At 37.8% G+C, this 13023-nt stretch overlaps 1 long non-coding RNA gene across 1 annotated transcript in view; it reads left to right on the forward strand.

Annotated features, from left to right (window-relative positions):
* Positions 1–13023, forward strand: part of LOC109503563 — a 538043-nt gene that overhangs the window by 372962 nt on the left and 152058 nt on the right. Inside the window, exon 4 of the long non-coding RNA XR_006585236.1 lies at positions 5036–5138. This is a non-coding gene — a long non-coding RNA (uncharacterized LOC109503563). The remainder of the gene's footprint in view (positions 1–5035; positions 5139–13023) is intronic.

Consider the following 13023-nt stretch of genomic DNA (forward strand, 5'->3'; position numbering starts at 1 on the left):
TTCCTTTTCTTTTTAAGATTTACTGGTATGTTTGAATAGTGCGTTCTATGGGGCGCCTGGGTGGCGCAGTCGGTTAAGCGTCCGACTTCAGCCAGGTCACGATCTCGCGGTCCGTGAGTTCAAGCCCCGCGTCAGGCTCTGGGCTGATGGCTCGGAGCCTGGAGCCTGTTTCCGATTCTGTGCCTCCCTCTCTCTCTCTGCCCCTCCCCCATTCATGCTCTGTCTCTCTCTGTCCCCAAAATAAATAAAAAACGTTGAAAAAAAATAAAAAAAAATGAATAGTGCGTTCTAGCATTCTTATGTTTCTAATCTCTTTATTACTTTAATTGTTCTTATTTAATACTCAATATCTGAGATTTCTGTTGTTCTACTTATTCTTGTTGGTGAATTTTGCCTTAGGTATTTGTATATGTTTAGTCTACGGACATACCACCCTGAATGCGCCTGATCTTGTCTTATCTCGGTATTTGTATATGTTTTATTTCCTTATCATGTTTGTTTGGTGGCTTTATTTGTGAAAATCCTATAAGGCCTGGTTTGAGGATTCATCCTTTGAGAGAAGCTTTGCATCTGTTCCTACTAGGCATCAAGAAGTATTAACAGCCCAACCCTACTTTAAATTGATTTCTTAATTTGAGGTTCTCAGGACCATTCAGATTGCATAAATCCATATCTTAACCTCATGGGAAACAAGAATTGTGGTTATGCATTTTAGGGGAGACTTTTCCCTATCTAGAATTCAGGTTCATAAGAGAGAAATTCCACATCATCTTCTTTTGGTGGAAGCTAATTTATTTTAAAATCAAGAGTATATTCTGTAAAATAATCTGAATTTATGTACTCGTCACACTTCTAACTCACATGTGGACCTTGTGCTCTGTGCTTTGCATGGCCATCAAAACCTAAGCATCTTGATTGCTAAGATTGCCAAATGTCCCACAGCAATTATTGTTTCAACATTAGTTTATTACCCTGGTTTCCCATTCTCCATTTGTTTTTGGCCCTTGAGAATTTCCCTTATTTTCCGGCAAATCTATGTATGTGTTTGAAGGATATTTATCATCGTGTACCAGTTTTATCAGGCTATCTGGCTCACCACCCCCCTAACAATAAGTTTCTGAGATCCTCCCACTTTGGTTTTCTTTTTCAACATAACTTTGACTATTTGAGGTCTTTTGACTTTAGCGTCTACTACAAAGCTGTAAGCATCAAGTCAGTATGGTACTGGCACAAGAACAGACACATAGACCAATGGAATAAAATAGAGAACCTGATACTGGACCCACAAATGTATGGCCAACTAATCTTTGATAAGGCAGGAAGGAGTATCCAATGCAAAAAAAGACGGTCTCTTTAGCAAGTGGTGCTTGGAGAACTGGACAGCAACATGCAGAAGAATGAAACTGGACCACTTTATTACACCATACACAAAACCAAACTCAAAATGGATGAAAGACCTAAATGTGAGGCAGGTTACCATCAAAACCCTAGAGGAGAAAACAGGCAACAACCTCTTTGACCTCAACTGCAGCAATTTCTTGCTCAACACATCTCCAAAGATAAGGGAAATAAAAACAAAAATGAACTATTAGGACCTCACTAAGATAAAAAGCTTCTGTACTGCAAAGGAAACAATCAACAAAACTAAAAGGCAACTGACAGAATGGGAGAAGATATTTGCAAATGACATATCAGATAAAGGGTTAAGTATCCAAAATTTATAAAGAAATTACCAAACTCAACACATGAAAAACAAATAATTGGTGAAGAAATGGACAGAATACATGAGTAGACACTTCTCCAAAGAAGACATCCAGATGGCCAGCAGACAAATGACAAGATGCTCAACATCACTCATCATCAGGGAAATACAAATCAAAACCACATTGAGATACCACTTACACCAGTCAGAGTGACCTAAACGAACAACTCAGGAAACAACAGATGTTGGTGAGGATGTGGAGAGAGGGGAACCCTCTTGCCCTGTTGGTGGGAATGAAAACTGGTGCAGCCACTCTGGAAAATAGTGCGGAGCTTCCTCAAAAAATTAAAAATAGAACTACCCTATGACCCAGCAACAGTGCTACTAGTAATTTATCCAAAGGATACAGGGGTGAGGATTTGGAGAGAGGGGAACCCTCTTGCCCTGTTGGTGGGAATGAAAACTGGTGCAGCCACTCTGGAAAATAGTGCGGAGCTTCCTCAAAAAATTAAAAATAGAACTACCCTATGACCCAGCAACAGTGCTACTAGTAATTTATCCAAAGGATACAGGGGTGATGATTCAGAGGGACCCATGTACCCATGGTTATTTATAGCAACTATAAGCCATCGCCAAATTATGGAAAGCACCCAAATGTCCATCAACTGCTGAATGGATAAAGAAGATGTGGTTTATATATACAATGGAATACTACTTGGCAATGAAAAAGAATGAATTCCTGCCATTTGCAGCAATGTGGGTGTAACTGGAGGGTATTATGCTAAGTGAAATAAGTCAGTCAGAGAAAGAGAAATATCATATGTTTTCACTCATGTGTGGAACTTGAGAAACTTAACAGAGGACCATGGGGGAAAGAAGGGGAAAAACTAGTTTCAAACAGAGAGGGAGGCAAACCATAAAGAGACTCTTGAATGCAGAGAACAAACTAAGGGTTGATGGGGGGAGGAGTTGGGGAGGGGAGAAATGGGTGATGGGCATTGAGAAGGGCACTTGGGATGAGCACTGGGTGTTGTATGTAAGCAATGAATCACTGGAATCTACCCCCAAAACCAAGAGCATACTGTATACACTGTATGTTAGCTAATTTGACAAAATTAAAACAATATAAATAAAATAAAATAAAATAAAATAAAATAAAATAAAATAAAATAAAATAAAATAAAATAAAATAAAAAAGTATCTGAAAGTGAATTTTTGAGGATAGTTTTAAAATGAAACTTCCAGATCAAAGGATATGTAGCCTGGTCATTTTCAAAATTCCTGCCTCCCCCACCTCCCAAAATGAGGGGCAAATTTGCAATCCTGTCAGCAATATTTAGTGCCTAATATTTTGCACCCTTGATAAATTTTGCTCTTATTAATAAAACGATGCAACCATTCATATTTGTTTTAATGTGTGCTTCTTTTATTATTTTTATGAAGATCATCTTTTTTATATGGTCGGGGGCCATTGGTTTTTATTTTCTATAAATTTGCTATTCTTCTGTTTTTCCAGCTAGGAAAAATGCAATAAAAGGAGAGAAAGGAAAGGGGGAATAAAGCATTATTTAAAATTTTAAATCATTTATCTTTTGGAGCTGGTGTTTTGTGTCTGGTGGTTCTTTGGGTGGATGGGCTTTAGGTATTTATACGCCCTGAATCTGTGTGCAAAAATGTGCGGTAGCAATATATATTTTCAGATGATCTGTATCTATAATTTTCATTAAGCTCTTGAAATGTGATCCAGACAGTTAAGAATCAATATATTTGATACAGTTTTATTCTTTTACAAAAAGTTTAGATGCCAATTCATAATTACTCTCTTCAGGAAAGCTTTCTAGAACAGTGGAATCAGAAGAAAAATGGGTACATAGTGAAGAATATAGAATGAAAATGTGCTTGATGGAGGTTTTGGAACTCAAAGGATTTTAGTATCTTAAAAAAATCCCTCAAAAATGGTTCAATTTTTCCTCTTATTTTATGGTTTGAATTGATAAAACAAAACAAAACAAAAGCTCTGAATAATTAAATACTGATAGTTGTCTTTATAGACGTTAGATCTTGAACATTCTTTACCTCATAGACACACAAGACACAAGTAGACCAATACACAGAAACGAACTTAAACACATATTTTATTTTATTTTTTGTTGTTGTTTTGTTTTTGTTTATATCAAATTTTTATTTGCATTCTAGTTAGTTAACATATAGTGTAATATTAGTTTTGGGAGAATTTAGTGATTCATCATGTGCACATTACACCCAGTGCTCATCACTGTGCCCTTCTTAATGCCCATCATCCATTTAGCTCATCCTCTATCCACCTACCTTCCATCAACTCTCAGTTTGTTCTCTGTAGTTAAGAGTCTCTTACAGTTTGCCTCCCTCTCTTTTTTTCCCTTCCCCCTATGCTCATTTGTTTTGTTTCTTAAATTCCACATAGGGGTGAAATCGTATGGTATTTGTCTTTCTCTGATTGACTTATTTCACTTAACATAATACACTAGCTCCAACCACCTTGTTGCCAATGGCAAGATTATATTCTTTTTTAATGGTGAGTAATATTCCATTGTGTGTGTGAGTAATATTCCATTTTTTTCATCAGTTGATGAACATTTATTTTTTATTTTTTCATCAGTCAATGGACATTTGGGCTGTTTCCATAATTTGCCTATTGTTGATAATGCTGCTATAAATATCAGAATGCATGCATGTGCCCCTTCGGATAGCATGTTTCTATCCTTTGGGTAGATACCTAGTAGTGCATTTGCTGGGTCATCGGGTAGCTCTGTTTTTAACTTTTTGAGGAGCCTCCATACTGTTTTCCAGAGTGGCTGCACCAATTTGGATTCTCACCAACAGTGTAAGAGGGTTTCCCTTTCTCTGCATCCTCGTCAACATCTTCTGTTTCCTGTGTTGTTAATTTTAGCCATTTTAACAGGTGTGAGGTCTTATCTCATCCTAGTTTGATTTGTATTTCCCTGATGATGACTGATGTTAAGCATCTTTTCATGTGTCTGTGAACCATCTGTATGTCTTCTTCGGAAAAATGTCTATTCATGTCTTCTGTTCATTTCTTAACTGGATTATTTGTTTTTTGGCTGTTAAGTTCGATAAGTTCTTTATATATTTTGTATACTAACCCTTTATCAGATATGTCATTTGCAAATATCTTCTTCCATTTGGTATGTTGCTTCTTAGTTTTGTTGATTGTTTTCTTTGTAGTGCAGAAGTTTTTATCTTGAGAAAGTCCTAATGTTTCATTTTTTTAAACATACATTTTAAAAACAAAGTTAAATACATAAGGGCTCATGCTTTCTTTTTCTTCCACAGGAGAATATTATATGGACTTTTTCATTGACCTACTTTTTAAGGAATGTAGAGGAGTGGAAAATGGAGGTTGTTGATTCTGCCTTATGGATGAAATATAGAAAACGTAAGTGATGAGACAATGCTGTGAAATTCATTCTAATTAAAATAGAAGCAGAAGATTATAAAATATAGGGCATGAGAGTTATGACCAACTAGTTTAGCCTTGGATTCTAAAATCTAATATGTGTTAAAAAATACGATGAAGGGGCGCCTGGGTGGCGCAGTCGGTTAAGCGTCCGACTTCAGCCAGGTCACGATCTCGCGGTCCGTGAGTTCGAGCCCCGCGTTGGGCTCTGGGCTGATGGCTCAGAGCCTGGAGCCTGTTTCCAATTCTGTGTCTCCCTCTCTCTCTGCCCCTCCCCCATTCATGCTCTCTCTCTGTCCCAAAAATAAATAAACGTTGGAAAAAAAAATTAAAAATAAATAAATAAATAAATACGATGAATAGGTGATATGCTATGAATTATTTACCAGGCTCATAGGATTATGAAGTCTTCAGTGTTACAATAAGATTATTATTACTCTGGGTCCAATGTGAGGGTCTTCTGCCATTGACTTACTAAGTGTAGACCCTGGCATTAACTTTTCCTCCAGGTAATAATCTTCTCCTTAGATGGTTATGTCTCTTTTTTATAAGAAATGTGGCCAATAGAACTTTGATCTTGGTATACTTTCATGGTGTAACTTTTAAGAAGACAAATATAACTAACTTATTTGGTATCAAAATTTCAAAATTACTATATTTTGATAGTAATTTTGATAGGGTCAGACAGGAAGAATACATTTAGTGAGGATATTGGCTTCATGAGGACAAGGATCTTTGCATATTTCATTCAATGATGTATCTCAATTACTCAGGATAGTGTGAGTACATCATGGATCATTGTTATTGTTTTTATCAGAAACCAGGATGGCATTTTTTATCTTGGGTTCATGCATGAGGATTCTAATCATAATAGCAATGATTCAATATATACAGTCATAGAATTTCAAGGCTACATAGGATGTGATGGGAAAAGATCATATATTGAAATATTTTTATTTTGTGTTAAAGGAAAATAAAGCCCAGAATGGTTAGTAGTTTGGTACAGGTAACTTAAATAGTTAGTGACAGAACTAGTACTGGAACTCAAGACTACTACTAACTCCCCAGTCAGTGCCTGTCCCACATGTTGTGTTATCATTTTTGTTTCCCTCAGAACATAGAATTTAATCACAGATTCTGATTTTATTTATTTGTTTGGAGAGACAACTCATATATTATGCAGTCCACTCTTATAGCCTATCACTTAGTGGTTTTTACTATATTTGAAATTCTGGGCAACCATCTTTACTATTAAATTCCAGAATATTTTCGTCATCCCAAAATAAAATCCCACGTCCATTAGCAATTGTTCTCCATTCCCCACAACTGCCAACCACTGACTACCTTTAATCTACTTTCTGTCTCTATTTCTTTTCCTATTCTGAGCATTTCTTATAAATGGAATCATAAAATATGTGGCATTTTAGGTCTGACTCCTATCACTTTATCATGTTTTCAAGGTTCATCCGTATTGTAGTATGTATCAGCACTTCATTTCTCTTTAGGTCTGGATAATATTCCAGTGTATAGATATACCACATTTTGTTTATCTGTTCATTAACTGATGGGCATCTGGGTTGTTTCCACTTTTTGACTATTATGAATAATGTTGCTATGAATATTTATGCACAAGTCATATGCTTTAGTTCTTTTTGATATATACATATAGGACTAGAATTTTTTCTTTCTCTCTTTCTCTCTCTCTTTTTAGACAGAGAGCACACACAAGTGGGGGAGAGGGGCAGAGGGAGAGAGAGAGAGAGAGAGAATCTTAAACAGGCTGCATGCTCACTGCAGAGCCCAACACAGGGCTCAATCCCATGACCCTGGGATTATGACCTGAGCCAAAATCAAGAGTCAGATGCACAAATGACTGAACCACCCAGGTGCTCCTAGGACTAGAATTTCTGGTCATGTGGTAACTCTATGTTTAACCATTTGAGGAATTGCTGGAATGTTTTCCAAAGTGGCTATACCAGGGCACCTGGGTAGCTCAGTAGGTTAAGTGACTCTTGGTTTTGGCTCAGGTTATGATCTCACAGTTTGTGGGGTTGAGCCCCACTTAGGGCTCTGCACTCACAGTATACAGCTTGCTTGGGATACTCTCTTTCCCTCTCTCTCTGACCCTCCCCCACTCTCTTTCTCTGTCTCAAAATAAATAAACTTTATAAAAAAAACAAAGTGGCTATACCATTTTATACTCCCACTAGCAACGTATTAAGGTTCCAATTTTTCCACATTCTTGCCGTATTTTTCCCATTCTTTTTCTTTTAAGTTTCTTCTTTTTTTTTGGATTAGCTTGCTCTTTGCTTCAACTGTTATCAACACCTCGCCAGCTGTGATAGTAAACTACTGCCACTAATTGTTTTTGACAAACCTGGCCAGGAAAAAGGCTATTTTCACTGGGTGAACTTTAAGTAAAAAATGAAGACGTACCTTGTGATTAGGGTTCCCAGGAACTACCAGACCAGTCAAATAACTACAGTTTTTTGAGATGAGGCTTTGAAAGAGCTGCAGCCCCATTCTGACTCTTCCTGTGGATATTCAACTGCTGGTTTACACTGTAATTATGGGCTGTTGATTTTTGTGACTATCAGAGAACTCGGGAGAAGGGGACAGGAATAGGGCAAGTTAAAATGCCACAAAACTCACTGTTCATACCAAAAATCAGCAATTTTCTTGACTAAAGCTTTTCCACGTTATTACAAGGCTTTAGTTAATTTCCAGAGTTCAGAGAAGTTGGTTTTGACAATTTTTACTTTTTCTGGCTTTAAAACATTTTTTTTAATGCAGAAGCATCCGTTTAACAAATGTAACCATAAAACAAAGTACTATACAGTTTGTGAACATACTTGGCCAAATAATCATGTAATTTTTATACTGAGGAAACTTTTATTATGCTAGATAACACAGGTAAGTGAATACATTTTTAAAATACAGCATGTTAGTAGCTATGATAAAGGCACTTACAGGGTACCAGTTGAGCATAGAATAGGGACAGTTAAATGATGTAAGACTGGTGATAGAAGTATAATTAGAATAAAGGGTTCAGGTAGGAGATGACTTTGGCTTTTTTTTGCTAGTGTTTTAGTTGCTTTTTATGAGAGTAGATTTTTGGAGGTCCTTATTCCACCATTCTCATTGACATCATCCCAAACTTGTTTTCTAATTTCCAAGAAATTAAGTCCTGCATGTAGGAAAATAGTGAAAAGGAAAAAACAAAACAGGGAGAAGGGAAAGGGCTTATCTGGGAAATCTGAAAGAAGAAAAATGTGTGCATAATTTGTTTACAGAGGAGACTGAGTACACACTCTTTTATGGATGTATGCCTAAAGGGATGCTAAAAAATACAAATGGCGTATTTTATGAATCTTTAGAAGATTCATACTTGCAGTGCAAATCTTCCTTTAACAGCATGTGTCAAGTGTGTGAAAAGTAAATGCAGTCAAGCCTTTTCTTTCTTTCTTTTCCAGTTTTGTTTTTAGGGAAGAATAAACAATCCAAATAAAAATATTGACCAAGTATAAGCTACACTTCGTATGTTAAAATCTAAGCAAATGAAACAACTTGAATTCAAAGCTATGGCTTCAGGACAACATTTTAGGGGAGGGAAATACCCTTAAAATCTGGACTTTGCCAGGGGCGCCTGGGTGGCTCAGTCGGTTAAGCATCTGACTTTGGCTCAGGTCATGATCTCCCGGTCTGTGAGTTCAAGCCCTGCATCCGGTTCTGCGGTGACAGCTTAGAGCCTGGAGCCTGCTTCCGATTCTGTGTCTCCCTCTCTCTATGCCCTTCCCCTGCTTATGCTCTATCTCTGTCTCTCTGTCTCTCTCAAAAATAAACAAACATTAAAAAAAAAAAAGCTAGACTTCGCCAGAATTCATGATTTCCACCTTCTTTCTATATTTGGACTAAGAAGGTCTTTAAATGGTGACAATTTCCAACTTAAATTCCATCTTAGAGCTCAGTTACCACCACTTTAGAAAGTGCTCTAATAAACTAATTCCTACTGGGTTTTTAATTACTGATAATTATAAGATGCAAAACCATTAAAGACATAACCCTTATGTCAGTATACCCTTCTGTGAATCATACAGGAAATTAATTTCAGGGAATATTGCCTTTGATGACATATCTACTCTCTCCCCACCTGTTCTCCTGGGACTATTTGAAATATGTGACAAGCACTGTTGATACTTGTTAGCATTTTTATCACAGGGTTATCAGAAGAAAACAATTAACAGGACACAGAGCAGTAAAGGTAGCATAGCTAAATAGAAAGAGATGACTTTGAATTTATGTAATTCAGATCTAACACCCACCAGCTGTACAGCTTTTAGGAAATTTCCTAACTCTCTGAAACTATTTCCTTGCCTTTGAATTGGAAATAACACTTACTTCATATGGTTCTAGGAGAAAACTAAATGGTATATCTTGTATAAAGTGCTAGAGAAAGAACAATTGTTATGGGGGCAGTGGTGGCGAATATGGTCATAGTCAAGGTCATGGTTGCATTCAGGGCCACAAGAAGGCTGAGATTCTGCACGGGCCCAGGGTATGAGAATGTCTTCCACCTCCTTTGCTGAGTTAAGGATCCCATCTTCAAAATCCTCTGCTACTGAGGGCTCAGTGTGTGGATGTGTGCTTTGCCCATGCCCAGTGTTCTCTAGCAGTCACTGAAAATGCACATGAGGGAAACTTCCATTCTTTTAAGAGCCTTCAGTTAATCTAGCAACTCTGGAACATTTTCAGTTGAGTTTTTGGAACACTGAATCACATTAAATCCACCATCATTACTCACTTTGGTCCCAATTAACAGGCAGATGGAAGAGACCATAATTGTTTACACACACACACACACACACACACACACACACACACACACACTTTTTTCCCCCTCTCTCTGCAAGCTACTATTTTGATGTATAATGGTAAGAGAAGAAGCTGGTCTGAAAGAGTCAGTTCTAATTTTCCTCAGTGTTTCTCTGCCCCCATGCCATCAGCATGGTAGCTATGAGATCACACTATGTCCTGTTAGCGACAAGTTGAGGCCACTTTACCAATGCTATAATTTTAGCAAGGTACAATTAGAATTATATAACAGAGGGGCGCCTGGGTGGCGCAGTCGGTTAAGCGTCCGACTTCAGCCAGGTCACGATCTCGTGGTCCGGGAGTTCGAGCCCCACGTCAGGCTCTGGGCTGATGGCTCAGAGCCTGGAGCCTGTTTCTGATTCTGTGTCTCCCTCTCTCTCTGCCCCTCCCCCGTTCATGCTCTGTCTCTCTCTGTCCCAAAAATAAATAAAAACGTTGAAAAAAAATTAAAAAAAAAAGAATTATATAATAGAAAGGTATTTACATTTTGGCAAATCAATTCTGCTTATATAAATCCTTAAATTAAAGATTTTCTTCTTCAATAAGGACACGTCACACTCATAATTACCTTTGGTTAGGGAGATTTTCCCCATGTTTTTCTGTCATGCATGTGATATTTGGCTTTTTTTTTTTGCTGCAGAAAGGTTGAGTTTTCAGGATTTGAGGTCTTTACCAAAGATATGGGGGGGGAGATGTATAGGAAGGTATGGTTTGAAGAGATAACTCTTAGTAGGAAGTAGGGCAAAAACCAAACAATGTGGGAGTGGCAGGAAGGACAGGGCAGATTTTAAGTGAGATGCTCAGTTGTCTGAATTGGGGTACTGGGTGAATTTTTCTGTCCCTCTATTTTTCTGGTATTTCATTGATAGGTACCAATGAAAGAGAAGTAGGTATAGAGATAGTGAAGAGTATAAATTTTGGACACGCCCATGAAATAAGTAGACTATCTCATTAGGTAGAGATCTATAAATGTTTGGGGTACCAGTGTAAATATGGTATTCAAAGCTCAGGGAGTAGATAAGATATTAAGGAGACTGTGCATGGAAGGGAACTTCAGACAGAACCTGGAAGAACATTAACATTGAAGGAGATGCCGGAATAAAAGGACAAATGTGAAAGATTCAGAAGAGCGGATGCAGAGGTAGCAAGATAATCAAGAGGGAGTTGTGCCGCGAAAGTCAGGAAGGAAGAAGGTTTCAGGAGAGAGAGGTTAATAGTGACCACTGCTATAGTTTCCTAACTAGTCTCTCTGCCTCTAGTCCCTTCCCCCATGCTCACTAACCTCATTCTGCTGTCCTAAGTCTCTCTCCTAGCACACAAATCTTTTTGCTTTCTTAGACTTGTAGTTATCAGATGTCTATAGCATTCAGACTTTCATATATAAAAGAATTACCTAAGTCTGAATCATCACATAAGCCTAAACTGGCTTATTGAAAATCCAGTCCTGGGCCTCATACCCAGAGATACTAATTAGGATGTTTGGATCTGAGAATATGATTTTTTTAAAAAGGCCCCCAGATGGTTCAGTTGCAAATGGCCTATTGACAGTTTATGAAACAGTGGCCTACAGGACGAAATTCAAGTTCCCCAGTAAAAAATTCATGGCCTTTTGCCTCTGGCTTCAATCTCCATTTCCCTTCTGACAACTCCCTTCCCCCTTCCCCCAGTTCACCTCCATTGTGGACTCTATTTTCTAACCTTGCCAGACTCACAAGGACAGGTTGGAGTTGGCGGGGAGAAAAGTCCTTTCTGGAAAAGCAACCGGCTTATGCAAAGGGACCAAGGTGAAGGCAACATAGGATGTGAGAAAATAGGGACCAGTCCAGTTTGAATGGTTGTAGATGCATACAGTAACGGGTCTGGAAAGACAAGATGGGGTCAGACTGTGGAAAACACCAAATGCCAGATTGGGGACTTTAGGATTGTTTTACAGTAAATTGAGATGCTTGGCTTTTTCATGCTTTTGTTCTGTTTGCTTGTTTTTCTTTTTTTATCTGGAAGGTATCAGTACCTTCTTATTATTGAATCTGTCTTTACTGTTGATTTTTTTTTCTGAGTCTGGACTTCATGAGGAGGATTCTAAAAATGAAGACTTGAGTTTTAAGGAAGGAAATTTTAAATTTCTGGAATGATTAGAGAATCTTGAATTATCCAGATTTAAATTTAACCACAGTCACGAGGCAATTAATCATCTTTCCATTTTCGTGAGCCTGGTTAAGAGGCAGGTAAGCCAGTGTGACTACACTCTTAACCTTTGTGAAAGAAAAAAAAAGCAAGATACAGCTCAAGTGGCTGGAGTTCTGACTCTTCACTATAAAACTGAACACCGTGTATTTTTTTCTCCAAGGGAAGATTTCTGCCTAGCTGGGTCCAAGAGAACATACGAGCACCTTATGCTGAACACACACTTAGAGAACTGGATGGGTTTTGCCATCTGCTAAGCCTCGCATAGCCTCCAGTTTGAAGTTGCAACGATGTCAGAAGCTGATTTAAGCAGCTTACATATGTTGCACTGCAGGAAAAACATTGGACGTTGGGGACTCTGAAAAACAATGCTAAGCATTTGGGGTCAATAAATGTTCTGTGTTTGTGACAAAATATGCCCAGTAGCCATAGGGCAACACTGTTTCCCCCCTTAAATTTGAATGTAGGTTTTTATCCTTTGCTTTAGCAAAAGTATATTCACATTATCTTGTGTATTTGCTGTATTTGCTGGAACCATGATCATCATTCATTGCAGCAGGTATGGTGATTTTAGTTAATCACAACTTTCTTTTGTTGCTTAAAGTTTAACAGAAGATGCTAGTACTATGGCATGGTTTGGAAAATTATTCTATGGATTTTCCATTATTGATAACGTTTTTGGAAATCTAGTTGCATAATGAATGAACAAATTTATAGTAACTGACCGTTAAAATTCTTTAAGGGTTCCACATGCACACCAGACATTGTGCAAATCACTCAACTTGTCCTCCAAGGTTCTATGGTGTGA

Source organism: Felis catus, chromosome C2 (assembly GCF_018350175.1).
Source record: "Felis catus isolate Fca126 chromosome C2, F.catus_Fca126_mat1.0, whole genome shotgun sequence".
Lineage (NCBI taxonomy): Eukaryota > Metazoa > Chordata > Mammalia > Carnivora > Felidae > Felis > Felis catus.